General features: G+C 31.7%; 1 non-coding gene and 1 pseudogene across 1 annotated transcript; both read right to left on the bottom strand.

Annotated features, from left to right (window-relative positions):
* Positions 1-4,118: 4,118 nt before the first annotated feature.
* Positions 4,119-24,588, bottom strand: LOC124934954 (annotated as a pseudogene).
* Positions 24,311-24,414, bottom strand: LOC124937164. The gene has a single exon (XR_007099274.1). It is a non-coding gene; the product is annotated as a small nucleolar RNA Z107/R87 (small nucleolar RNA).
* Positions 24,589-26,692: the final 2,104 nt, after the last annotated feature.

The following is a 26,692-nucleotide window of genomic DNA, read 5'->3' as shown; positions in this document are numbered from 1 at the left end:
AGTAGGTGTAAGTATTAGTTGCAAAGGTGGTAATGGTAGATCCAAATGGTAATGGGTGTTATTTTTATTGGTGTATTTGAAAGAAGATGGAGTGAATCACATTTCTCAAAGATTTGTGGCTTTTTCAAATAAAAGATTTATGTAATTAGGGGCATGCTACGTACATATCTTTATTAACTTTAACAAATCTTTAGAATTTATTTTCTTTTTACTCGATTTTAGCATAACTTTAATGAAAATATAAATCAATGTTAATAAAATATGAGTTGTAGTATCAATGGAAAAACAAAGCAAGCTTGAGGCTGAGTTTGAGATTGTGAAAGGCAAAGTCAATTTGGAGCTTCAACTATTTTTGGGGACCTCCCAAGAAGACTCATGTCACTACTATATATGTAAAGTATATTTTAGAAAATCTATTAAGGTTTAACTTTTTCGTCCTTTTTTAAGGTCAAAATCAGTGTTAAATATAAAAAATAAATTATATTAATTACATAAGTTAGTCTATTATATAAATATTAGATTTATAAAAAAATAATATAATATAATATTAATATTATTATAATTTAATTAATTATGATAATATTTTACCGATATATTATCATATATTATAACATTTCTCCTCAAACTCAAGATGTAAATAACTTTAAAAGTTTGAGCTTAAAGACGAGATTGTGAAATATTGATATTATATTCTTCAAGCTTGATATACTCGTGAGTTTTAAATCCATACGTGATGGCACTGTGTTAATCGATAAACTATCGAAAATGTAAAATTGTATGGACATTAAATGTTGGGGTGAAACAAAAACCGAAAATAAACTCTGAAATACTCATAAGTCTCGACATTCATTCAACGACTGGATGACAGTGTTGCTTAAAATATAAAACTAGCTAAAAAAATAAATTATCATGGACATAGAAGGCTAGTGAAACAATACATTAAAAGAAAATTCATCCTAACGGAATGATGATAGTGTATTGTTTAAAAAGAAAAAATCAACGAAAAATCTCATATTATTATATTAAGACCTACAAAAATATGAGCATTAACTGATCGGGTAAAATGACAAAAAAAACTCATAATATATGATAGCCGAAGTAATAAGCACATCTAAAAAAATTAAAATAACACAAATATTATTAAAAAATAATAATAATAAATGATTATTATTTTAACATGATGAAATAATTTATTAGGTGTTTTGTGGCATCCAATTAAAAAATATGACTGTAAAATTTTATCACGGGTTGCAAATTATGAATGATATAAAAAGACAACTAAAAATAATATGTGATAATAATATATAGTTTTTTTACTTTAAGAATAATATGAGTTTGACTAAGTTGAACTAATTGAAAAATAAAGAACTCGGAATATTTGATTATTTATTGAACATTTTTAGACAAACTCTTAAATTACAGATTTGTTCTTTAAATATTTTCTACTTGGAGTTTTTCATTAACATATTGTTCATATGGGTATTGAATATTTAGATGATATAAGTTTTAGTGTGAATTTGTATTATAATGTTTGTATATATATTATTTAGAATATATGTGCGCATTAAAAATTCAATTTAAAGAAATCGAGATTATAAAGTTATTCGGATTAATTTATATAAAAATTAAAGAAAGATCAGTTGATATTAAACATATGTTAAAGATCACACTACACAACCATGTTTGATCTATGTCATTTGATTGTGTTGATATACGTGACTTTTGAGTGTTTAGTTACAAACTAATGCAATAAAAATCGTTGTAATCATATATTGATATAATTGATGGACGAGAATAATATGATGTATTTGTAAATGATAACAATATTTTGAGCTATTAAGATTAGACCCGAGTGGGAGATTGTTGGAACTATTTTCAATATTTTTGTATATATATTATTTAATAATTATGTATTAGTTGTTATTATATCAAGATTAAAACCTCAATATTAAAGTAATTTATTAAAATATAAATATGATGAACTTATTTAGTAATGTATATTAAATATGAGAATATATTTGTGTAGAAGCAGAAATATTATTTACTATTTTATTGATAAACCGAATAATAAATGAGTATCCACCCTTAACAAGTATAAATAGGCTAATTATTATATTAAAATATGATATAAGAAATGAATTGATATATGAAGAATGAATAAAACAGATGTAAAAAGGCTAGAGAAGTTATTAAAAAAAATAAAAGTTGGTCAAGATGTTAAATTTGGACATTTAAAAAAAAGTACATTGAGAGGGAAAAGCAATGTGAATAAATCAAAGGTAGACAACGAAATATAGAAGAAGCAAATATATTTTGTTGACCAATATGGCGAATGATAATTTTTGTAATTGTGAGTTTATTTTGCTTTTTCGATATAATAAATAATATCTTAGATCGATGAAGAAGTATTTAGATAATTTACCATAAAAAATGTTATAACTTGAATTAAACCATTTTCTATATGAATTTTCATCATTGAGTTATAATTTTTGCAATTTATTGAATCAATAAAATGAGTTTTATCTTTTTTAAAAAAAAAAAAATCTTAATAGTCAAAATTGTCCTTTTCATAATTTTGTTTAGTAAAAAAAAAAAACAATTTAAACCATATTTTCAAAAGAAATTAATTTTTACTTTTTTATACTCGAAAACAAATAATATTTTTAAAAAAGTAATAGATATAATACTACATGCTCATTTAATTGAGTTGAAATGTCTCCACAATCGTGTATGGTTTGAAATGGTTCATTGTACATTTATTTTTTTTAATTGCTCCATATATATTTAATTGTTTTTGCTTCTTGTACATTAATTTATTAGAATTTATTTCTAAACATCTAAGACCATTTAAAATGTTAAAATACGATTAATGTCGGTTGAAAATAGACATTTGTTCTTCATATACTTTTTAAGTATTACTAATAAAGATTTCACATTTGTCTTCAAATTACTTTTTAACTACGACGATAAAGTTGTTACTCATTCTTTTTCTCCATATTTTAATGTTATTGTTTGTTTTGTGTAATAAAAATAATCTTTAAATAATAAAAATATATATATTGAGGTGAAGAAGAGGAATATGTCCATTATCATATAATTATCACATTTAAAAAATGCATTGAAGGTCCAATCCTACTCTTTTTTTTCTATTCAGTTTACTCATTTGTCATAAAGTTCTTTGTGCGGAAAAATAACTTCCTTCAAGTTTCATAAAATAGGTGGATTTTTAAAATCGTACAAAATGAAGAATATATATAATTATGAACAACTCGTGTTATATGTTGAAATTTAAAACCTTTTGATAATGAATTAAAATCATTGATCGTTTAAGATTTACTAGTAGAAAAACAACTTTTCATAACAAAAGTCAGTAACGATTGTATACAGTCGTTATTAAAAAATATTATTTGTAACGACTCTATACAGCCATTACAGATATATTAATATTTGTAACGGGGTTATAAAGCCGTTACTGATACTACATATGAGTAACGTCTATTAGAAAAAATCATTACAGATATCATATTTTTCTGTCCGTTTTTCGAAATAAGGGTATCTGTAACGGTTGTTCACAGAACCGTTACTAATTGTTTCTAAGTATCAATAAAAGATCTTTGTATAACCGTTATAGGTACCATTGTTTGAAAAAACAGAGAAAAAGCATGGTATTTGTAACGATTATACAAAAAATTGTTACTGACCATTACTGATACTTAGATACAATCAGTAACAATTCTTTGTATAACCGTTACCGATTCGAAAAACGAAGAGAAAATCATAGTATCTATAACGCTTATACAAAGAACTGCTACTGATACTGAGAAACAATCAATAATGATTCTTTATATAACTATTACATATACTTCTTTATTTTTTTACTATCAATAAACCACCAACAAATATCGTCCTTAATTTTCTTTTCCAAATAATTTTCAAGGCCTATAAATAGAATGCTTTCTTTTCTCTCCATAATGAATTTGAGATAGATTCTCCTAAACTATTGACACTAGTAAAAATAAGTTCAATAATAACGGTATGGGTCGTCGGTAATGGGATATAAATCGTCGCTATAAATAATTTGCGACGGTAAAAGGCAGTCGTCGGCATCGCCCTTATCTTTATTGCCCCAAAACACATATAACGACCATTTTAGTACCGTCGTCATAAAGCCCTTTATGCTGACGACTTTTACCGTCGCCATAGAATACTCTATAACGACTACTCTTACGGTCATTATAGAGGACTCTATAACGACCACTCTTACGGTCATTATAGAGGACTCTATAACGACCTCTCTTACCGTCGCCATAGAGGACTCTATGACGACCATTCTTACCGTCGCCATAAAGAACTCTATGACGACCACTCTTACCGTCGCCAAAGAGGACTCTAACGGCCATTCTTACCGTTGTCATAGAGAACTCTATGACGACCACTCTTAACGTCGCCGTAAAATGGTCTATGGCAATCACTGAGTAACATGTTTATAGTATCATTTATATATTATTAAAATAAACTATATATTCTTAAAACATAAACCAAACATAAATATTATAAAATATTTAATTTCAATGTTTGAATAAACTATTTCATAACTTAGAACAATAATTAGGTAACAACTATTTTCTTACTTAAAACAGAAAATCGAAGTTACTAACAAAATGACCAATTTCAAGCAAGAAAAATGAGAAAGTTTCAGGAGAAGATTTATCAGTTCCACTTCACACTTTAAATGAATCCTCCTTAAAGCACACAAATTTGATCTTCTTTGTCCACCTAAACCAAAAACAAAAGAGAAGTATACACAAATTTTACACAACTATTAGATCATTGTATTTGATTAATTCTAAATCACAAATATTAACTATATAATATTCTTTATAAACATATTAATACATAAATCATATCAAATCCTAATATCGGTATATCATTCATGATCGTTCTATTTGATCGATTTTGAACTATAAAGATCAACTATATAATATTAATGTTACATCTATTGATACATAAATTATCTCAAATTCTAATATCAATATAGCATTAATGATCATTCTACTTACATAATTCTGAACCACAAAGATAAACTATATTAAAGATACGTCAATGGAGATAAAAGAGAGGTAAGAAAACCTGATATATATGAACCAAATATATAGTATTTTTTACGGCCAATTTCAAGTAAGAGAAGTGAGAAAGTTTCTTGAGAAAGTTCATCAGTTCCACTTCACACTTCAAATGAATCCTCCTTAAAGCACACAAACTGGATCTTCTTTATCCACTTAAACCAAAAACAAAAGAGAATTATGCACAAATCTTATATAACTACTAGATCATTGTATTTGATTGATTCTAAATCACAAATATGAACTATATAATATTCCTTTTAAACATATTGATACATAAATCATATCAAATCCTAATATCGGTATATCATTTATGATCATTCTATTTACTCAATTTTGAACCATAAATATCAACTATATATTATTCTTTTTTTTTTTTTTTTTTTTTTTTTTTTTTTGGGAAAACAGCTTAGTGCCATTTCATTAAAAAAACCCAAAAGAGGGAAAAAAAATACAAAAGTTTAAGATCAGATCTAGACAATTTCTAGATTTGACAATGAAACAATAATTGAATTACAGACAATAACAATAATCAATTAGCGCCTACAACGTTTTTACTTTTATTCTACTTGTGATCTTCTCAAACGAAATATCCCATATATGGCAGAGCTTTCTATTCTCTTCATTCCTTTCGATTCCTCTCCAGGATTGAATGAGTGCATTTCCATCTGAAGTTATATCTCTCCAAATATCTTCAGCGGTTCTACTTCTTCCACTGTGAGTTCTTGAATTTCTTTCTTTCCAGATATTGTAGATTACTGCTCCAAAGTAGCATTTCAACATACTTACATAGAAGGATCTTCCTTTTGCTTTATTCTTCATCCACTCTTGGATTTCTTCCCATATTCTTGGAAAGTTGATGATGTTCATGTTTGCAGCATACATCCTCCAGATTTGTATTACAAAAGAGCATTCCCCAAATAAATGGTTTATGCTTTCCTCAACTCCCAAACATAGGACACAGTTGATATCAGGAATGTTTATATATTTTCGAATTCTGTCTTTTGTTGTCAACCTTTTCCTGTATACCAGCCAGAGAATAAATTGGTGACGAGGAATAATCTTTGGAGACCATACCACATTATGCCAATCTACCTCCTGTCCTCTTGTTCTAACAATTTCCCATGCCTTTCCTGTAATAAACTTCTCATTGCTTTCTGTTTTCCAGCTTATTTCATCATTATTTTCATTGAGTTGCTTCTGCCTCATTAGGTTTAGGATTCTATCACCTTCTGGAATACCAACTATATATTATTCATGTTACACTTATTGATATATAAATTATCTTAAATCATAATATCAATATAGTATTAATGATCATTCTACTTACTTAATTCTGAACCACAAAGATAAACTATATTAAAGATCGTCAATGGAGAAAAGAAAAATGTAAGAAAACCTGATATATATGAAACAAATATAGTCTTTTATGCTATTATATATATATATATATATCAGGGTTTTCTTACATTTTTCTATATATATATTACAAACTGAAACATTTCAATAATGATATTTGAAACATATGGCTATTATCTTCTTATCTTCCTCTTACTTTTCTAATCGCGGGTTCTCATCCTATTCAACCAGATTTAGATATCAACAAATTTTATTTATTCAAACAGTATAATTATAATAACATTGGTAATGGAATACTCATTATTTGAGATTAAATTCAAATAACTCAAGTGTAATGAGCAATCATCTCTTATCTAATTATAATTCAAATCATATATAATTCTTCAATATCTACATAATTTAACTACTAACAAAGATTTCAATATTAATCTAAGAAGGATGAGAGAACTTAAAACAGAAAAATCATAAAAACACTTAAACCTTTTACTGAAGAATCATAAATTAATGGTCTGAAAACCTCTAACCTGGTTTATATTGTGGCACTACCAATCTTACTCGATGTTCTTCGACATATACAATTTTTCTATGTATTGTATAACATGCAGCGAAGCTTTTATATACTTTTTCATTTTTTTCTCAGCCATTTCATCTGTAACCAATCACAAAATTAACATCCATCAGTTTTCCATTCATGGAATTAACATAAGCTCAATATGGTCTAAAGAGCATACGAACTTTAGGCCTAAAGACCGGAAAATCCGTAGTGTTTATATCTTTGGAAATTCCTCCATTGTTAAAGCTACAAGCTAGAATCCTTTGCAGCCTAATCCAAGTTGTTATGGAAACAGAGAATCCGACGAACATCTCCGCAGATACGTAATTGGCAATCACGGGATCTTTAAAAGTCAGAAGAGGCATATACGGATGAGACAATCTAATTGGGGAGATTGTGACATTAATTTCGAATTCGGTGCCGTCAAACTCCATCCAGACATGTATGTTCTGGCCGTTTCGCATATTGACCTCAACGAATCTGCTGGACGAGTTGTAGTATCCGACTGTTGCGGTTTCGGACGATTCGATGTTGTTGAGGTCGATTCTGACGTGTGGTTATCATCTAGATAGTTGAATTCGATGCGGCCAATATAAAAATCAATTTTCTTTATTTTAATCATTACTATTAATTTTAATTATTACTATTATAGTAGTAGAAATGGAGTTTCTTTTATCATCACTATTATTATTGTTAAGTTTATTGATTTTTTTTTTTTGACATTTTTTATGAAATTTGACCAGTTTTTAGTATTTTTGCAATGTATTTAAGAATTGAATATTATATTTTTTATTCTCGCTTCTACAACTTACTGTATCTTTTGGTGCAAACATGTATCTTTCTAATTACTCACTAATCACTATCAATTTTCTTTTATATTCAAACAAATTAAATCACAATATATATATATATATATATATATATATATATATATATATATATATATATATATATATATATATAATGCCATCAAGTTATCAATATTTTGTTATAAAAGAGTTCTGAAAACTTAATTTATTAATTTATAGAGCATTATTTTATACACAAATTATAAATATCTTATATTATTTTTTTGGTATATATATTTCTAGTTGAAATTTATTAATAAAAAGTTATTTTATATATTTATTTTTATGGTGGGAAGTAATGAGTTTGAAAATGTCTTTAATATAGATAGAGTTTAAAAATGTTTTCATAATGTAATGTAATTGTGATTTTAATTGTTATCTAATAAATATTTAAAAAAATTAAAAAGATAAAAATAATTTAGATGAAATATGAATCAATTTTTTTTTAAAATTAACCGTAATAATTAAGATAGTTACCTTCTATTAAAAATAAAACAAAACCAAATCAATCCAGCTCTAATTATACTTTGTTATATTATTTATGAATAAATCCCATTTAGATATTTAGATATATATTTTTTAAAAATATATTTTGTTTAGATATATATATATTATTTTAAAAAATAATAATAATAATAATAATAATGTAAAAGAAAATATAATATAGCTTAAATTGTGAAATAAGAGTAATCAAGTTAAAAATTATGTATTAAAGAGATGAAGAGTATTTTAATTTGATAATATATGATATATTTTATTACATTTTTTTAAATTAAGACGGTATACCGAGGGTCTAAAAAAACCATCGGTATAATGGCCACAATATCGAGAATTTTTTAAGTGGTCGCTATTAAACTTTTAATACCTACCACTATTTCCCTGGTTAGCATTGATATTCTATGTATCGACGGTTTTTGTTCCCGTCGGCATTTGGGGTCGCTATTGAAACTTTTTTACTAATGTAATTTCTTCAAACCAATATGCAATCCGAGTTCGATCATTTGAGATATTCTTCAATTTGTTAAAAGATAATTGAAGATATTTAAGAATTAGGACCCGATTGCATATTGGTTTAGAAGTTTGAAGATCACAAGGAGAAACCAAATCCTTTAGTCACTTAACTATTGATCTATCGCTTCTCTTTAATAAATTTTCTGAATAATTATCAATCTCTTTTAAGAAATATCTATCTTTACTTCGAATGAAATTAAATATGAAAAATTTTCAAGAGAGGCTGATTGTCTATTTAAGTCGTCCATCATGAAGTGTTTAATTATGATTCAAACAAAATTAATGATGGTGAAATGTATACGTACTACTAACATTTGATCTTGAAATATTCAACAAAACTCTTCTATTTCTAATTTGAAATATTTATAATATTTAACAAAACTTATAATAATATATAATACAATAAAATTTAAAAAAAAATAATAATTCATATAAATATTGTTAGTATAAAATTATGTATACATTATTACTAAATTATATTACAATCTTTTATTTCATTCCATAAAATTAATAGATTTTACAATTATATAGATAATTGTGATTGGATTTTATTCTTATTTCATTCCATATATTAAATTAGATATATGTTTTATTTAATATTTTTATTATATCGATTCTTCGTAGTACTGTTACAAATATCACGTCTATAAGGGTATTTGTAACAACTCTATGTAAATGTCGTTACATATACTTATAAAACCATCTTTAACGGTTCTTTAAAAAACCGTTACAGATATCACGCCTTTTGTTTCATTTTCCTAAAAGGTTATCTGTATCGATTTTATGTGAATGTCGTTATAAATACTTATAGACTATATGTAATTCTTCTTTCTGTACTTCTTTCTTTCCTTCGGTTCTTCATTCGCTCGCCTAGTCTCCATACTTTAACTTTATCAATTTCAATTCTTCGATTAGTTCTTTCAATTAGTTCTTCATACAAATTTTACAGGTTTTAGGGTTCTTTGATCTAGCCCCGTTCTTGCGCTCTACTGTCGTCCAATGTCACTGTTCATTAGGTGAGTTCTTCAATTATATGTTAGATTATATAATCTAATAGATAGATTTATATATATTATATATTTGTAATCGATCTGATTTCGTTCTTCAATTAAATTTGGCAGATTAGTGTTTCCAATTTTCGTTCTTCGATCAGACTCTATATTATCATGTTAATTTTCTTTGTATTATTTGATTATCTGAATTTTGACAGATAGGTTATTGGATTTTTACAGATAGGTTATTGGATTATCCGAATTTGTATCACTAGTAAAACACTGGTGAAAAAAGGGTCAAAACCGAGAGTTAAAACTCTCGGTTTTGACCCTATAACTTTCGGTGAAGACACCTTACCGAAGGTTTTAGTAACCCTCGCCATCCCTCGCTATTGACACTCTCGGGACTTCCATAAAGAGAAAAACCGAGAGTTATATGAAAACTTTCGTATTTTTCTCTTTTTGAAAAAACCGAGGGTTTTACAAGAACTTTCGGTTTTTCTCTTTTTGGAAAAACCGAGGGTTTTATACAGACCTTTCGGTTTTTCTCTGTGTGGAAAAACCGAGGGTTTTGCAAAGAACTTTCGGTTTTACCCGAAGAGGAAAACCGAGAGTTATATACAAAACTTTCGGTTTTCCTCTTCGGTTAAAACCGAAAGTTTTGTAAATAACTCTCGGTTTTCCTCTTCTTGTAAAACCGAGAGTTCTTTGCAAAACCCTCGGTTTTCTCCTTTTCAAGAAAACCGAAAGTTATATGAAAACTCTCGGTTTTACCCGAATAGGAAAACCGAAAGTTTTGTGAATAACTCTCGGTTTTCCTCTTAAGGATAAAAACCGAGGGTTTGTCATATAACTCTCGGTTTTCTCATTGGCTTAAAACCGAGAGGTTTCTAATATCTCTCGTTTTTTTCAAAAAGAGAAAAACCGAGAGATTTCAATATTACTTTCGGTTTTTTCCCCTAAATTTTTAAAAATGTGCGGATTATTTTGCTCGCAACCAAAACATAACCAAAACCTGTTCAGCCAAACCAATATATTAATGATAAAAGAAATGCAGCATACATTAAACGATCACATTAATTGATCGTGAACATTACAAAATTCGAAACCAAACAAATATTCCGAACAATCTGTTATAAGTTCAACTACTATAATGAAAACATGTTCATAATCGAAACAACCTTAGCTTGTGGGGGGAGGAGGTGGTTGTTGCCTCATATATAATTCGATTCTCTCCATTCTCGCGTTCATCTCTGACTTCTCCCTCTCCATTTTTTCGGTAATCTCTAACTTCTCCCTCTCCATTCTTTCCACAATTTCTTGCTTTTCCAATTGCATTTCATCCATTTTCCGCCTTCTTTCTTCATCTCTCTTCTCCAGTTCCTCCAGCTTGAGCTTCATTATTTGATTCTCTTCTAACAATCGCTCATTGTTTCGCTGTGAACTGTTTCCACTACGACGATCCTCACGAAAGTGTGTGGGTCGGACGCCTGATCCCATTCCGAAGACGACCCCGTGTTTTTGTTGTCCGAACACCCTCTCCGTCAATTCAAAATCAGATATTCCCGGTTCGTTACTAACAACCTCCTCCATCTCAGCCTGCACAATTAAAATAAAATATCATTTCTATAATAAAAAAACTAGGCATATTCAATTCACTTACAATTTTCTCTTGCACGTGTTCGTCCGGGACGGGTGTTGGGTTTTCTTGTGTCGGTTTTGGTGTACGGGTCCTCTTGAATACTTCAATTACAGACGGTTGCCGTCCCATTTCAATCGCCTGTTGAAATAAATGATTTATATAATTAATAACAATCTTTATATTAAGTTATTACAAATAATGTACTTACCAACTCGTCTTCAATTTGTGCAAACGGTCTACTTCCCATTCGATGTGGGAATTTCAGATTCTTCCGATTCTTCATATTTGTAGTACTGTGTCTCTGTATTTGAAATAACAAATGAAGTTAGATTAATTAATATCAACTCTTATTTGAATTATGAAACCGTACCTTAAACGTTTCTGTGAAGAAATGGTTGCGACACACAAACTCCCAATCATCTCGATCGTAGTCCGGTGGAGGATTAGCCAGTACCGCCGCCTCGTCTCCTTTGTGGACGCGGATATAATTCTTGTTCAAATCCGACCGCCATCTATCCCATATCTGATTGGCGTGTCCCAACCCCCTCGTTCGAAAAGAGTCAATGTCACCATTAGTCGCTTCGAACGGATCCTGAAAAAAATAACATCCAAATGTGAAAAATAATTATTTCATGACGTAATGTATAATCAAGTAATAATTATTAACCTTGATAGCAGTCCACAGTGAATCCAATTGGTCTGCACTTAAAGCCTTCCACTTGAGAAGACGGTGTGAGACGGCTGCGGGGCTCCGGATAATCGACCCCACATGTCTAGACCACAGTGTCCTTCCCACGTCTGTACCGCCTGGCCTCCCATCCTTCTCTCTAAACGTTAGAGGGATCCTCGTCCCCGCTAGCCTCTTAGACAGCGCAATATTCTTGTTCTTCCCCCGTCTCTTGCGGGCAGAAGATTCTTCGAAATTATCAAAATCTTAATTAAATATGTCAATCAATTGAAACACTAACTAATTTGTAAACGAAATACCTGTCGATGATGGGTCTGGAGTGGTCCCGTGCTCCTCCTCGTCATCCTGCTCCTCGATAGGCTCCTCAAGACCCTCGTCTTCAGCCTCATCGGTAGGCACGTTATCAGCGAATGTGCTCTCTATATACTCTGCGAAGTCATCAATATCGTCATCCGTCTCGTATGTTCGGGGAGGCGCAGTAGCTATCGGGACCACAGGAATCGGTGGTTGGTCTCTCGAAGACGATCCTCGTTGCTTTAACGACTCGGATTGGGCAAGTAGGTTTTGGTAACTCTTATCCAATTTCTTGGGTGTCTTCCTCATACTCTTCCAAGTTGTTTTAGGACCTTCAGACATTCTTAATTCACACCATTAATAAAAATGAGTGAATACTTGAAATAAAGTAGTAATAAAAATGAATTTAAAGTTAAAAACATAATTAAATCTACCTAATTAATTAATCTCAACTATATGTTTGTAAACCGGGGTTTTATTTTTGTCACAATCTTCCAACCGGGTCGGGCTGACATATCAGGGGCGTAGAATACTTGTTTTGCTTGACTCGCCAATATATACGGGTCTTGACTTTGCGTTTTCAAAATTCGGTTTACATTTACACTTACGAAGCCATATTTATCCACTTTCACTCCTAGTTCCCCCGAGTGTGTATCAAACCACTTACATTTGAATAAAACAACTCGTTTGTGAGAATAATATTGTAATTCGATTATATCCGTCAAAACTCCGTAGTATGACATAGTTTCAGAACCGTTGTACCCCTCAACAACCACCCCACTATTTTGAGTTGTCAAACCTTCGTCGTGTTTTTCTGTACAGAATTTGAATCCGTTTACTTTACACCAAACATACATAGACGAGTACATACTTGGACCTTCTCCTAAGATCTTGAGGTCTCTTGATATGTCGTTCATTTCTGTTAAATGGGCGACCTATATATGTATCCGAAATGAAGTTGTTAATATGAATAAAAAGAGTTAGGATATATGGTTTGTAATTTACTCACTCGATGTTTGAAATATGCGGCAAACGTTTCTCCACTTGACTCGTTGTTATAATCTCTGCAAATAGATCGAATGCTAATTAGTAACACTCTTTAATGCTAATTAGTAACAGCAACTTTGAAACTTACATGTAAAAAGGTTCTGCTTCGGGACAATTTTTCAAAATGTAAGAATGGGCTGTCACTCGATCTATATAATCCAAGTTGTATACTTTTCCGTTGGATAGGTCTTCTAATGATGCAAATATTGAAATCCCCGAGATTTCAGGTTGTGCATTTTCTTGATCTTGTTCCTCCATATACCTGGCACATAAGCTAATACTTTCGTTAACAAGATAGCTCTCGCTTATAGAGGCTTCGGGGTGGTTATTATTCCGCAAATATCTTTTCATTGTACCCATGTAATGTTCAAAGGGATACATCCATCGATACTGAACAGGTCCTCCAAGCAAAGCCTCAAATGACAAGTGAACCGGGAGATGCATCATGATGTCGAAGATGGACGGCGGAAAAATCATTTCAAATTTGCAAAGTGTCAATGTAATATCCATGTACAATTGTTCCAGGTCCTCTTGAATCAACTCTTTGAAGCACAACAACCGAAAGAAACGAGACAGATTTACTAACGCATCATACACATACTCTGGAAACAATCCACGAGTTGCTAAAGGAATTAGATATTCCAACAAGATGTGACAATCGTGACTCTTTAATCCCGAAAGTTTTTTCTCTTCCAAATTTACACAACCCCCGATATTTGAGCAAAACCCATCAGGCAACTTGAGATCTTTCAAGAAGTTACAAAGACGTATTTTATTTTCGGATGTCAAAGTGAAAGGCGCTTCTGGATAATGAACAACTCCTTCATCATTTATAGGATGTAACCATGATTTTATGCCTAAGAGTTCTAAGTCTTTACGAGCTTTAGGACCATCCTTAGTCTTCTCTTTCACATTCATTATTGTTCCCAACACGCTATCACAGATATTTTTCTCAATATGCATCACATCCAAATTATGTCTCAATAATAGCGATTTCCAATAAGGTAGACGGAAGAAAATGCTAAGTTTGTTCCAATTGTCGCCCCGCGTTTCATGATATATCTTGGTTCTCTTGCTCATATCCGCACTAAGAATAATGTCTTCTAGGTCTCGTGCTTGCTCATAACTTTCTTGGCCCGTTAACAATCTAGGGGGATCCCTATAATCAGTTCGACCATCAAACGACTCTTTATCCCTTCTGTATTTGTGCTTCGGTGGAAGGAAACGTCTATGACCCAAGTAACATTGTTTGGAACCATGGACCAATCGAAGGGATACCGTGTCGTTGTTACAACAAGGACAAGCAAATTTACCTTTCGTACTCCAGCCTGATAAATTCGCGTATGCGGGAAAGTCGTTAATGGTCCACAACAACGCCGCTCGCATGTTAAAGTATTGCGAGGTGTGTGCATCAAACGTTTTCACACCTGTTTGCCACAGTTCATGCAACTCATCGATCAATGGCTGGAGAAATATGTCAATTGCATCTCCCGGACTCTTTGGACCCGGAATTAACATAGATAAAATGAAATTGCTAGAATCCATGCAAGTCGTGGGTGACACATTATAAGGGACGAGAATTACCGGCCAAACACTGTATGATTTTTTCCCATTTGCAAATGGTTGAAATCCATCGCTTGATAAACCAAGTCTTACGTTTCGGGATTCTGAAGCAAAATCTGTATAATTTTCATCAAACGTCTTCCAAGTTAAGGAATCAGCGGGGTGTCTCAACGTATCACTGTCAACTCTTCCTTCTTTATGCCATCTCATCATTGGAGCCGTTTTTGAGGACATGTATAGTCTTTGCAGTCTTGGTATTAAAGGGAAATATCTCAACACCTTTTTTGGAATGAATTTCCCGTTTTGCTTCTCCCGAACTGTCCCACTTGTTTGGTCGACTTTCCATCTTGAAAGACCGCAAACTCTGCAAGAATCTTCATTTATGTCGTCCTTCCAAAATAGCATACAGTTGTTCTTACACGCGTCTATCTTGTCATATTTTAGCCCGATATCAGTAATGAATTTTTTACTTTCGTAGTACGAGTTTGGCAATTGAGCGTCAATCGGTAATATGTAGTCTTTAAGCAGACGCAGCAACATATCGAACGAAGAATTCGTCCATTGACATACATTTTTTATGTGAAGTAGTTTCAGTAGTGCCGATGATTTCGTTATTCGAGCACCTTCATACAATGGCCGTTTGCAATCATCAAGCAATTTATAAAATCTTTGCGCATCTTCGACTGGTTGATCGTTGCTCGGGACGTCATTAACGTTGGGGAACATATCGTTTATAAATTCGTGCATATAACGTTCTTCGTTGACCTCTTCATTAACTGTATTATTCATCTCCTGTGTCTGATCGTTGAATTCCGGCACGGCATCCTCCGACTGATCATCGTCGTCATCATCATCGTAGTCATCGGCATCTTCATCGACATCTTCATTAACCACTTGAGTAGTACGTCTCTTTTCTCCATGAAAATACCAATACTCATAATGAATATTTATTCCATAAACGATGAGGTGAGTCTTGACTTCGTCTATTTCCATAAACGGCGTGTTCAAGCATTTCACGCAGGGACATTTCACGGTTTGTCGGGATGTATTCCTAACAGCATACTCGAGGAATTTGTCAACACCTTCCTCGTAATCTGGATGATCTCGACGTAAGGTCATCCAGCTTTTATCGGGTACTTCCATATTTCTAATAAAATGGAAAACAACCCGCATTATTAATTACTTAAATTTGTCTAAATTAATTAGGCTTACATAATGTTAACATAATTTCTAACTAATCTATCATTATCCAACCAAAAATGAATTTAATCTAATATTATAACCAAAATTCCACATAAACAAATAATAATAAAACCTAAACCCTAAATCTAAGTTAAATATAACATACATATATTCTAACATTATTTCAGTCATACACATTTCAAAACAATAAATTATAATTCAAAATTATTTCATTCATACACATTTCAAACCTAATCTAACATAATGACACGTAAATCAAACATAATACCTAATCTAACATACTTCAAATCAAACATAAATCTCGACTTAAGTCTAACATGAAAATCCAACAAAAATCTAACATGAAACTAACCTAAGCATATAATAAACCAACAAGACTAACCTTGAACAAACAGAGCGACGAAGAAGAACAGCGGATGTAGATCGACGGGCGGGCAGCGGGCGACTGAAATTTCTAATCCAAACCTAATAACAATAACCAACATTAATATAACCAAATATTCAAACCAATAGATCTAACCAAATCAAACTCCAATCAAACTTCAATCTAACCAAAAGCAAATTTTGACCTCAAATTCTAACCTAAACTTCAATCATATCTAACTTAAATCAAACATCAATTCAACAACAATCAAACCAACAAACATTCAACCAAACATATATATCAAATCAATCCACGAAAATAATCAATCCAAAACCTAGAAAATCATACAACCAAACTCAATATAACCTAAAACCAAATCCAACAACCAATTACAAAAAACAAATCCAATAACATAATCCAATACATACATCAAATTAAAAAACCTAAACTAACCCAAACCAACCATATTTTCAACATAATCAAACAAATAACCAAATATCAAACAAAAGACCTAAAATAAAACTATAAAATCATGAATCAAACTAAAATCTAACTAATATCACCTAAACTAACCAAAATCAACAAAATTTTCAACTCAATCAAACAAATATAACCTAAAATCAAACAAATAACCTAAAATCAAACTTTAATCTAACCAAAATCAAATTTTTAACTTAAAATTCTAACCTAAACTTCAATCATAAATATCTAACCTAAATCAAACTTCAATTTAACAACAATCAAACCAACAAACTATCAATCCAATCAAACCAAAACAAAATCAAACTAAAACCCTAAATTGAACAATAAATCTAACCAAACATCAAAATTTTACCCTAATATTCTAAACTAAACTTCAATCCTATATTTCAATCCTATATATCTAACCTAAATCACATATATAGAACTGTTATTATGAAATAACTAACCTTTGAAGGAGATCTGAAGGCGAGGAGAGCAGCGTCGTTGACGCGGGCGATGGCGGCGACGGCTTGGAGAAAAGAAGGGGCGCGGTCACCTGTTGATTTCGACTGAAAGGGCGGCGGCGTCGTCTTCGGGCGGAGTCCTCTTGGCGTCGTCTTCGGGCGTTGTCGTCTTCGGGCGGCGTCGTCTTGAAGAATGAAGGCGGCGCGGGCGGCTGAAGGAGCGGGGAGAAGAAGCAGGGAAGAGAAAATTAGGGAAAGAAGAATCGGGGGAAAAGAAAGAGTTTTAATTTTTTAATAAAGTGATTACCGAGAGTTTTAATAAAACTTTCGGTTCTTAAAATGATTAAACCCGAAAGTTTTCTGAAAACTTTCGGTTTTAATCATTTTGAGAACCGAAAGTTTTATTAAAACTCTCGGTTTTGATCATTTTGAGAACCGAAAGTTTTTATTAAAACTCTCGGTTTTGATAATTTGGAGAACCGAAAGTGTTATCAAACCTCTCGGTTTTGAAATATAAAATATTAAATTTAATTACATGAAACCGAGAGGTTTTGGTAAATCTGTCGGTTTTTATGGTTAATTCCGAAAGTTAATTATATAACTTTCGGAATTAACAATCCACAAATTGTTTAATTCTTTGGTTTTTCACCCTCTTATGACCTTTAACAACATTAATTAACACATTTGATATCCTTAAAATATTGCACAATCCATATGATCAAACATTACACACATTCATAAGATAATCAAACATAAACATTCATAAACACTTCTCTACATAATCAAACACATTTATAAACATTTTAACATAAAACACAATATTAATTTTTAAAATATAACCCACATTTGATTATACTAGTTAGGAGTCTATATTGGAAAGAAAAAATACTTTAATTTAACAATTTGTCAAGTGCTAATTCCGAAAGTTATATACTTAACTTTCGGAAATAACCATCAAAAACGAAGGTTTTATATAAAACACTCGGTCTTGAGAAATGTCAAAACCGAAAGTTTCTTTGAGAACTTTCGGTTTTGATGGTTATTTCCGAAAGTTAAGTATATAACTTTCGGATTTAGCACTTGATAAATTGTTAAATTCTTTGATTTTTCACCTTCTAATGACCTTTAACAAAATTAATTAAACACATTTGATGTCTTTAAAATATTGCACAATCCATATGATCAAACATTACATACATTCATAAGATAATGAAACATGAACATTCATATAGACTTTTCTATAAGAATCAAACACAATCATAAATATTTGAACATGAAACACAATATTAATTTTTAAAATACAACACAAAACTGATTATATTAGTTAGAAGTTAAGATTAGTGGGTTAAAAATAAAATAATTTAACAAACTAGGTAGTGTGAAAACCGAAAGTTATAAAATGAAATTCGGTTTTGATGTTTATTTGCGAAGGTATTAAATATACCTCTCGGTTTCGACCTTGAACAGATTTTTTTGGGGAATTGTTAAAACCGAAGGTTTATTTGAAAACCTTCGGTTTTTACACTTCCCCATACTTAGAAAAAAATCATTTTTTAATGTAGGGTCAAAACCGAAGGTTTTCAAATAAACCTTCGGTTTTTACCCTTCCCCATACTTAGAAAAAAATCATTTTTTTAATGTAGGGTCAAAACCGAAGGTTTTCAAATAAACCTTCGGTTTTTACCCTTCCCCATACTTAGAAAAAAATCATTTTTTTAATGTAGGGTCAAAACCGAAGGTTTATTTGAAAACCTTCGGTTTTTACCCTTCACCATACTTAGAAAATTATCCGATTTTTTTAATGTAGGGTCAAAACCGAAGGTTTATTTGAAAACCTTCGGTTTTTACCCTTCCTCATACTTAGAAAAAAAATCTGATTTTTTTAATGTAGGGTCAAAACCGAAGGTTTATTTGAAAACCTTCGGTTTTTACCCTTCCCCATACTTAGAAAAAAATCTGATTTTTTTAATGTAGGGTCAAAACCGAAGGTTTATTTGAAAACCTTCGGTTTTTACCCTTCCCCATACTTAGAAAAAAATCTGATTTTTTTAATGTAGGGTCAAAACCGAAGGTTTATTTGAAAACCTTCGGTTTTTACCCTTCCCCATACTTAGAAAAAAATCTGATTTTTTTAATGTAGGGTCAAAACCGAAGGTTTATTTGAAAACCTTCGGTTTTACCCTTCCCCATACTTAGAAAAAAATCTGATTTTTTTAATGTAGGGTCAAAACCGAAGGTTTATTTGAAAACCTTCGGTTTTTACCCCTGTTTATTTGATGCAATTTTTTACCCGATGCAATTTTTTTTAAAAAAAATATGAAAAGTAAACCAAACATAATTATTTAATAAAACAAATTATACCAAACCAAATAAACATAATAACAATAATTCATAAATATTAAAACATAACTGTTATAAACCCATAATAAATCCATAATAAATCAACAAATTAATTATTAGATGGGGTGGAAGGAGGGGGTGGTTCATTTAGTCGACTCCTCAACAAGACAAGTTCCTGTTCGAGATTCTCTAATCTCTGAGACATTTCGGCCCGGTCCGCTTTGATTTCACTGAGCAAACGACCTCTTTCGGCATCCCTTAGTCGGATTTGTTCCATTTCCAGCGTCATCTTTCTGACCTCTTCCTCACGTGCCGCAATTTCTGATTGTCTTATAAGATTCTGGTAACACGGATGCAGTTTCTCCGGTGTACGCCGAAGTCTCTTCCATGTCGAATCATCACCCATATCCTAAATGCATTTCAGATATATGTATATATATATATTCATCAAACAAAAAATCGTAAACTAACATAAATCTAGATCTACAATATATATATACAAACTTAAGAAAAATCTAAATCTTACGATAAACAAAACAAAAAAACCAAATCAAACAAATTACCTGAAGAGAGGAGAAGAACGCGCGGCTTGGAGGAGGCAGGCGGCGGCGGAGGCGGAAGAGAGAGAAAGGAGAGAAGCGGAATGAAAAAGAGAAGGGTTAGGGTTTGTATTTATAGAGGTTGAGGCCGAAGGTTTTATAAAACTTTCGGTTTTGATATTCGTCAAAACCGAGGGTTTATTAAAGACCCTTCGGAAACAACCATTTAAAAATTTTATTTTTTTTTTTAAATGAGCAAAACCGAAGGTTCTTTGTACAACTTTCGGAAATGAAATTTTCAAAAAAGGCAAAACCGAAGGGTCTTTGAATAACCTTCGCAATTAAAAATCCAAGGGATTTCAAAACCGAAGGTTTTTCCTAAAACCTTCGCAACTAATCCACACCCAACACTTAGAATTTTTTTGGGTTTTTTGGGAAGGTAAAAACCGAAAGTTCTTTGTACAACTTTCGGTAATAATTCATAAACCCGAAGGTTTTACAACCCCCTCGGAATCTATTTTTAATCCCGAAGGATTTGTTCCTCTCGGGAGTATTTAGGAGAGGTTTACAAAACCTTCGGGAAAAACCGTCGGTAAAGAGCCTTTTTTTACCAGTGAAAAAAGATCTTCTAGCGATTGGTAAACCAATCGCTATTCACATCCAAACTAATCGCTAAACTAATCGCTAGAAGACTATAGCAATTGGTCATAAACCAATCGCCATCAATCGACAAAGGTGTTCTCGATGTTTCCTTAATTGGCAACGGCGATTGGTGAATGTCCACTCACAATTTTCCTATGGCGATTGGTGAATGTCCACTCGCAATTCTCCTATGGCGATTGGTTAGCATACCAATCGCAAATTCCCTTTAGTCTCTAGCGATTGGTTAGTATACCAATCGCAATTTCCTTTAAAAAAAAAAATTGCGATTGGTTAATAAATCAATCGCCACATCCTTTATCGAAAAAAAATATTATAATTATGCTTTTGTTCCTGCTGGAGGCGACTACAGTTAATGTAAGTTGCAGCCGTGTTAGGATGGGATAAACCGCATGCGAAATGTAGAAGGAACAACGCACGATTGACATATCTGTCTAAGGAAATACTATCCTTATGAACAACAAATCTCTAAAAAAAAGATAATGAAAGAGAAAGCCATGGAAAACCAATCCCTATCCATTTATGGAAATGTAATAGGATTCATTGAGCTTATTTGAAAACTCAATATGCTAAAGATGATAATAAAAGACAGAAAGATCCCCATAACTTTTCATGGTATCTGGATGATCAAGGCCAAGTTCCCTTTCATTGATGTTTAAAGCCCTCTGTTGGTATATCATTTCCTAAACAATAAAGATATGATGTTCAATCATAAAGGGAAAAATAAGTCACTTGGAAAATTAACTGTCTCATATATAGAAGAAGTGCAGTTTTGTCACATGTGTGGTATAGTACCACAACCAAAAGGTTGTATACACTTGCAGTTATTCGATGATAGGGATCACATACAACGATCATCTTAGTCAATGCCTTTAATCAAATGAAACTGATTAGTTTTAAAACTTTGTGCTCGTTAACTAATTGTATTTTGAGAAATGGACGGACATTGGTTCCATAGTTGACAACATCTTCTAGCATTCCTTTATCTAATGCTATCTTGGGTGACTCTAATAATGTCCGCCCATTTGTTGATGAACATCCTACATACTGCATGATGCATATATCTTATGGGCAGCCCAAATAAAGGATGCATTCGCACACTAGCTCTTGAATGAACACGGGAGAGGGAAAGAGAACGTACTTTACATGTGGGACAACGACAACAATATCAGATTTCTTGAAACAGTTTTGACTTTACATGACATAATCTCTGGAAAGTATCTCCAGTCCAACCTAGAAATGAAATTATTATGTATTGACAGTAACATCTCTAGTCAGACTCATCAAATCATCGATTATACTACAAAAATGCATTTTTTTGTTCCTTATAGTATTTTTAAGATGTCAAATGCTAAGGGTATATTTTGGTCAATTGAGCCAAATAACAAGATTATTTATTATTTCCAAATAACTCAAAATCAAACAAGCAATAAGAAAATACTACCTTATTGTAAAGTCCTAGAAGAACTGATATTTTCCTCAAATTCTGAAACTCATCTGTCAAAGTCCATCCAAACTTCTTTTCTATAAAGGACTTTAGCCACTGAAGTTTGAGATTATGATCATCATGCAAGTCTTTAGTATCCTCCTCTGTCACGGTTACACCACGCAAGAAATTTAAGGATGAAGCTATAGCTGCAGGTAAGTCTTCCACACTTTGAATAGAAGCAACAACCGCTTTAATCACATGCTTGAAAGCTCGAGTGACCATCTCATGAATGCATAGAGACCTTATGTGGGGAAGTTTGTCTGCAAGTTCAACCTGTTTTGGCCAATAAACATTTGATGCTAATGAGTTTTTTTTTTAAATATTAGTGGGAGTGAAATAAACAATTCTTAAATTTCAAACAAGAAAAATTAATGATATTGATATTTTCAAATACAAAATAAAGATTTAAGACGTGCTCGGTAGATCTTAATTTCATGAAATTAATTGCAAATGATATTTCCATTTTTGCAATTAGAAGGATGACTTTCTCTTCTTACCACACGTCCCAAAGTGCGCATTTGTAACCCTCTTAGATGCATGAAATCTGTCAAAGTGCGTCCATCTACAGGGGATAGCTCTAGTGAACTGAAATTTGTTACCTAATAAACATAACATTTAGTTTTAACCTCATTAGCAACATTTCCTTAACGATTATCACATTAGCAAAAAAACAATTAACATTCAAAATGAACACTATTAGTACCAGTTTAGGCAATGCAATCGTATCATAATACTCCTGCACCATACTCATCAGCTCATCGACCGACTGACAAGAATACAAATATGTATCATTAAGGCATAAATGTTTCCAAAAAAGGGAAAATGAAATAATAAGAGGGGAATGATGAGTTAAGTATCATACCCTCAGATGAAGACATGTCCCAGATTCCTTCAAACGCAAGAAAGCTTCATCCGAACCTATTTGCATTTTATTAGTAGTAAATATGAATTGCAGATCCGAAACTATTTATGTTAAGTGCATTGGCTCCTCCGTCTGATTGATCATCAATACTAAAATCTCGTGCCATGGATTTTTCCTTGTTCACATCACCAACAACCTTTACAGTTGCTGTATATCCACATAAATACAATGCCCAATGAAGAAGTATCCTGCATAAGTTATAGTTGTAAGCTTGTGTTTGAAGTTTGATCATGTTAACATTTACTACAACAAATAAAAAGTTAGCATCACAAAACAAAGGGATATAGATAATTACATGAACAACTGCGCTCTCATCCGCAGTTATCCCTTTAAGCAAATTCCTTTGAGAAACTTTATTTGCTGAGACGCTGAACAAACAATATAAACATTGTAAAAGTAAACAATATAAACATGATATTATGAGAACAAACAAATATACAGTAAACAGTTAGAGTTCAGAAGCAACTTATCATCAAAGGATTCAATCCAAGTGTTGAAAAATATTATTTAGCTTCATCATCACTCTTAATAAAATTTAAACCAAGAACAAAACATCAAAAACCTATTCCGATTCAGTCCAAGTGATGAATTGCGGAATACAGTTAGTGGTGGCAAATTAATAATTAGGTTCGATTTTGCTGACAGTTTTCTACAAATCTATTTCAAAGAGGGAGCTTAGTATCATCATAGGAAAATACATCTCATCGCAAGAAGATGAAATAATTAAAACCTAGAATATAAAGATAAAATCGTTCAGTTCATCGGGGTATTCGACACGCAAAATTCTTCAAAATGAGAAAGTTGTAATCAGGTCTGTTGAGCTTGAATTTTATATGGTCATCATCACGATCTAATCAAATTTATAAAAGAATATAGAACGTAGAACTTGGAATTGCAGGAAACAAATCAATCATTAGAAAATCCTACGGTATAAAACAAATTAATTGTGGAATAATTAAAACCTACGTGGAGAAGATGGAGATGAAATCGTTCAGTTCATCGGGGTTTTTGACACTGAGAAACATGCAATCAGGTTTGTTTGAATCAATCGCTATTACCTTGTTAAAAGCGATTGGTATAGCTATGTAATTAGATATGTTAGATTATTGGATTGTAGGTTAGATATGTTAGATTATTGGAATGTATGTTATTTAGATTATGATAAATTATTTGATTGTATGTTAGATATGTTTGATATATTAGATGTGTTAGATTATTGGATTGTATATTAATTAGATTATAATAGATTATTGAATTGTATGTTATATATGTTATATTATTTGTTAGATTATTGGATTGTGTGTTAGATTATTGGACTAGCTAGGTATATGAATGATTTAGGAAGGATATATTTTATTTGACATAGTAATGTTTTGTCTAGTTTCAATGGAAGTTCCTGATAAAACATGGATGACTATACTTCGTATTTGTCCAAAATATATCAAGGGGGTTAACAAGTTAATTGAATTTGATGAAAGGTCTACGGGTAGATCTTTGATTGCATGTCCTTATGTAAAGTGTGCAAATCGAGTATATAAGAATAAGACTGTCATTAAAACTCACCTGATTGTATTCGACATCAGACAAAACTATGGTTTTTGGTATTTTCACAGAGAAAGAAAAATTGAACGTGAGAGTGTAATTGCTGCTAGTGAGAGTGGGAAAGATGAATCAAAAGACGAGTTTATAGAAAAACCGATAATTGTACAACAGAATAACAAGAGTAATACAATCGAAGAGCATGTTGACGTTTGTGATGATCACATAATGGAAGATCTTATCGCTGATTTGTACCCTAATGACAATGAACATCCTAGTAAAAATGAGCATCTCGTTAATGATTCTAATGCATTTTACAAATTGTTGGATGATTTGAAACCACCTTTGTGGTTCTCTAATTTCCAAAGCCTCATCTCTAATTAAACTTCTTCACATAAAAAATGTAGTCTAGTGCAAAAACATGTCATTTGATTTGTTATTGGGATTATTGAAGGATGAAATTCTAGCAGTTCATAATCAGATATCAAATTCGTATTATGAGTGCAAGAAATTCATTACATACATGGGTCTATCGTACGAAAAAATGATGTGTGTAAGAATGTGTTAGGGTCTACGCATCAAGGCCTCGGTCCTAGAATATTTCTAGCACCCTTTTCTCGGTCCTAGTGTGCACATGAGCCAATTTATGTTTTTTGTTTAATAATTCTGTTTTGTTTCCCTTCTCTTATATTTCTCTCAAACCGAATTCTGTTATTTCTACAAGTTGTTGTAACAAGTTTGTAACCGACTACTCTTGGGTAATTCAGTCGCTTTAAATGTTGATGCCCACCCCACTTCCTGGGATATGAATTGAAGCTTGTGAAAGTTGTTACTCTAAGTTATTCTATCGGCCTTGAACCTCTATCTTGGAGTACTAGGTGTATTTTAGTAGTATTCTCTTCTCACCCCGGTTTATTCTCTCTTTAACCTCGAATTCTCTTATCACATTGTATCTGCTGCGCTTGATTAAAGAATTCTATACTCGGTCCTATCAATCAAGAACAAGTTTCTTGAATCAAGAACTCGGAAAGTTAAGTTATAGTTTTAAGCTTAACAGAATGATTGTATGCTTTTTCGTAAAGAATATAAGGATTTGTAGAATTGCAAAGTATATGGGCTGTCTAGATGGAATATCAATCAATCTAGTGGTGCAATTCGGAAAAAAGTGAATGGTAAGTTTATTCCTAGTAAGGTGTTGCGGTATTTTCCATTAACATCGAGGTTGTAAAGACTTTTTATGTGTTCTAAAACTGCTTCATTGATGACTTGGCATAAAGATAGCAATTCCAAAAATGATATGTTGAGGCATTCGGCTAATTCAATGACATGCAAGAACTTTGATAACTTGTACCTAGATTTCGCAGCAGACCCTCAAAATGTGCGACTTTCTTTGATAAGTGATGGATTTCAACCCTTTGTTAACGGAAAACATCGTAAAGTATTTGACCAGTAATTTTTATCCCTTACAATATCCCTCCCGCTATATGTATGAACACAAGCAAGTTTTCTTCTGTCCATTTTAATTTCAGGACCAAAAGGTCTTAGAGATTGCATTGACGTGTTTTTTGAGCCACCTATTGAAGAGTTGAT

This window comes from Impatiens glandulifera, chromosome 4 (genome assembly GCF_907164915.1).
Source record: "Impatiens glandulifera chromosome 4, dImpGla2.1, whole genome shotgun sequence".
Lineage (NCBI taxonomy): Eukaryota > Viridiplantae > Streptophyta > Magnoliopsida > Ericales > Balsaminaceae > Impatiens > Impatiens glandulifera.
This window is presented reverse-complemented; position numbering and strand designations above follow the sequence as displayed.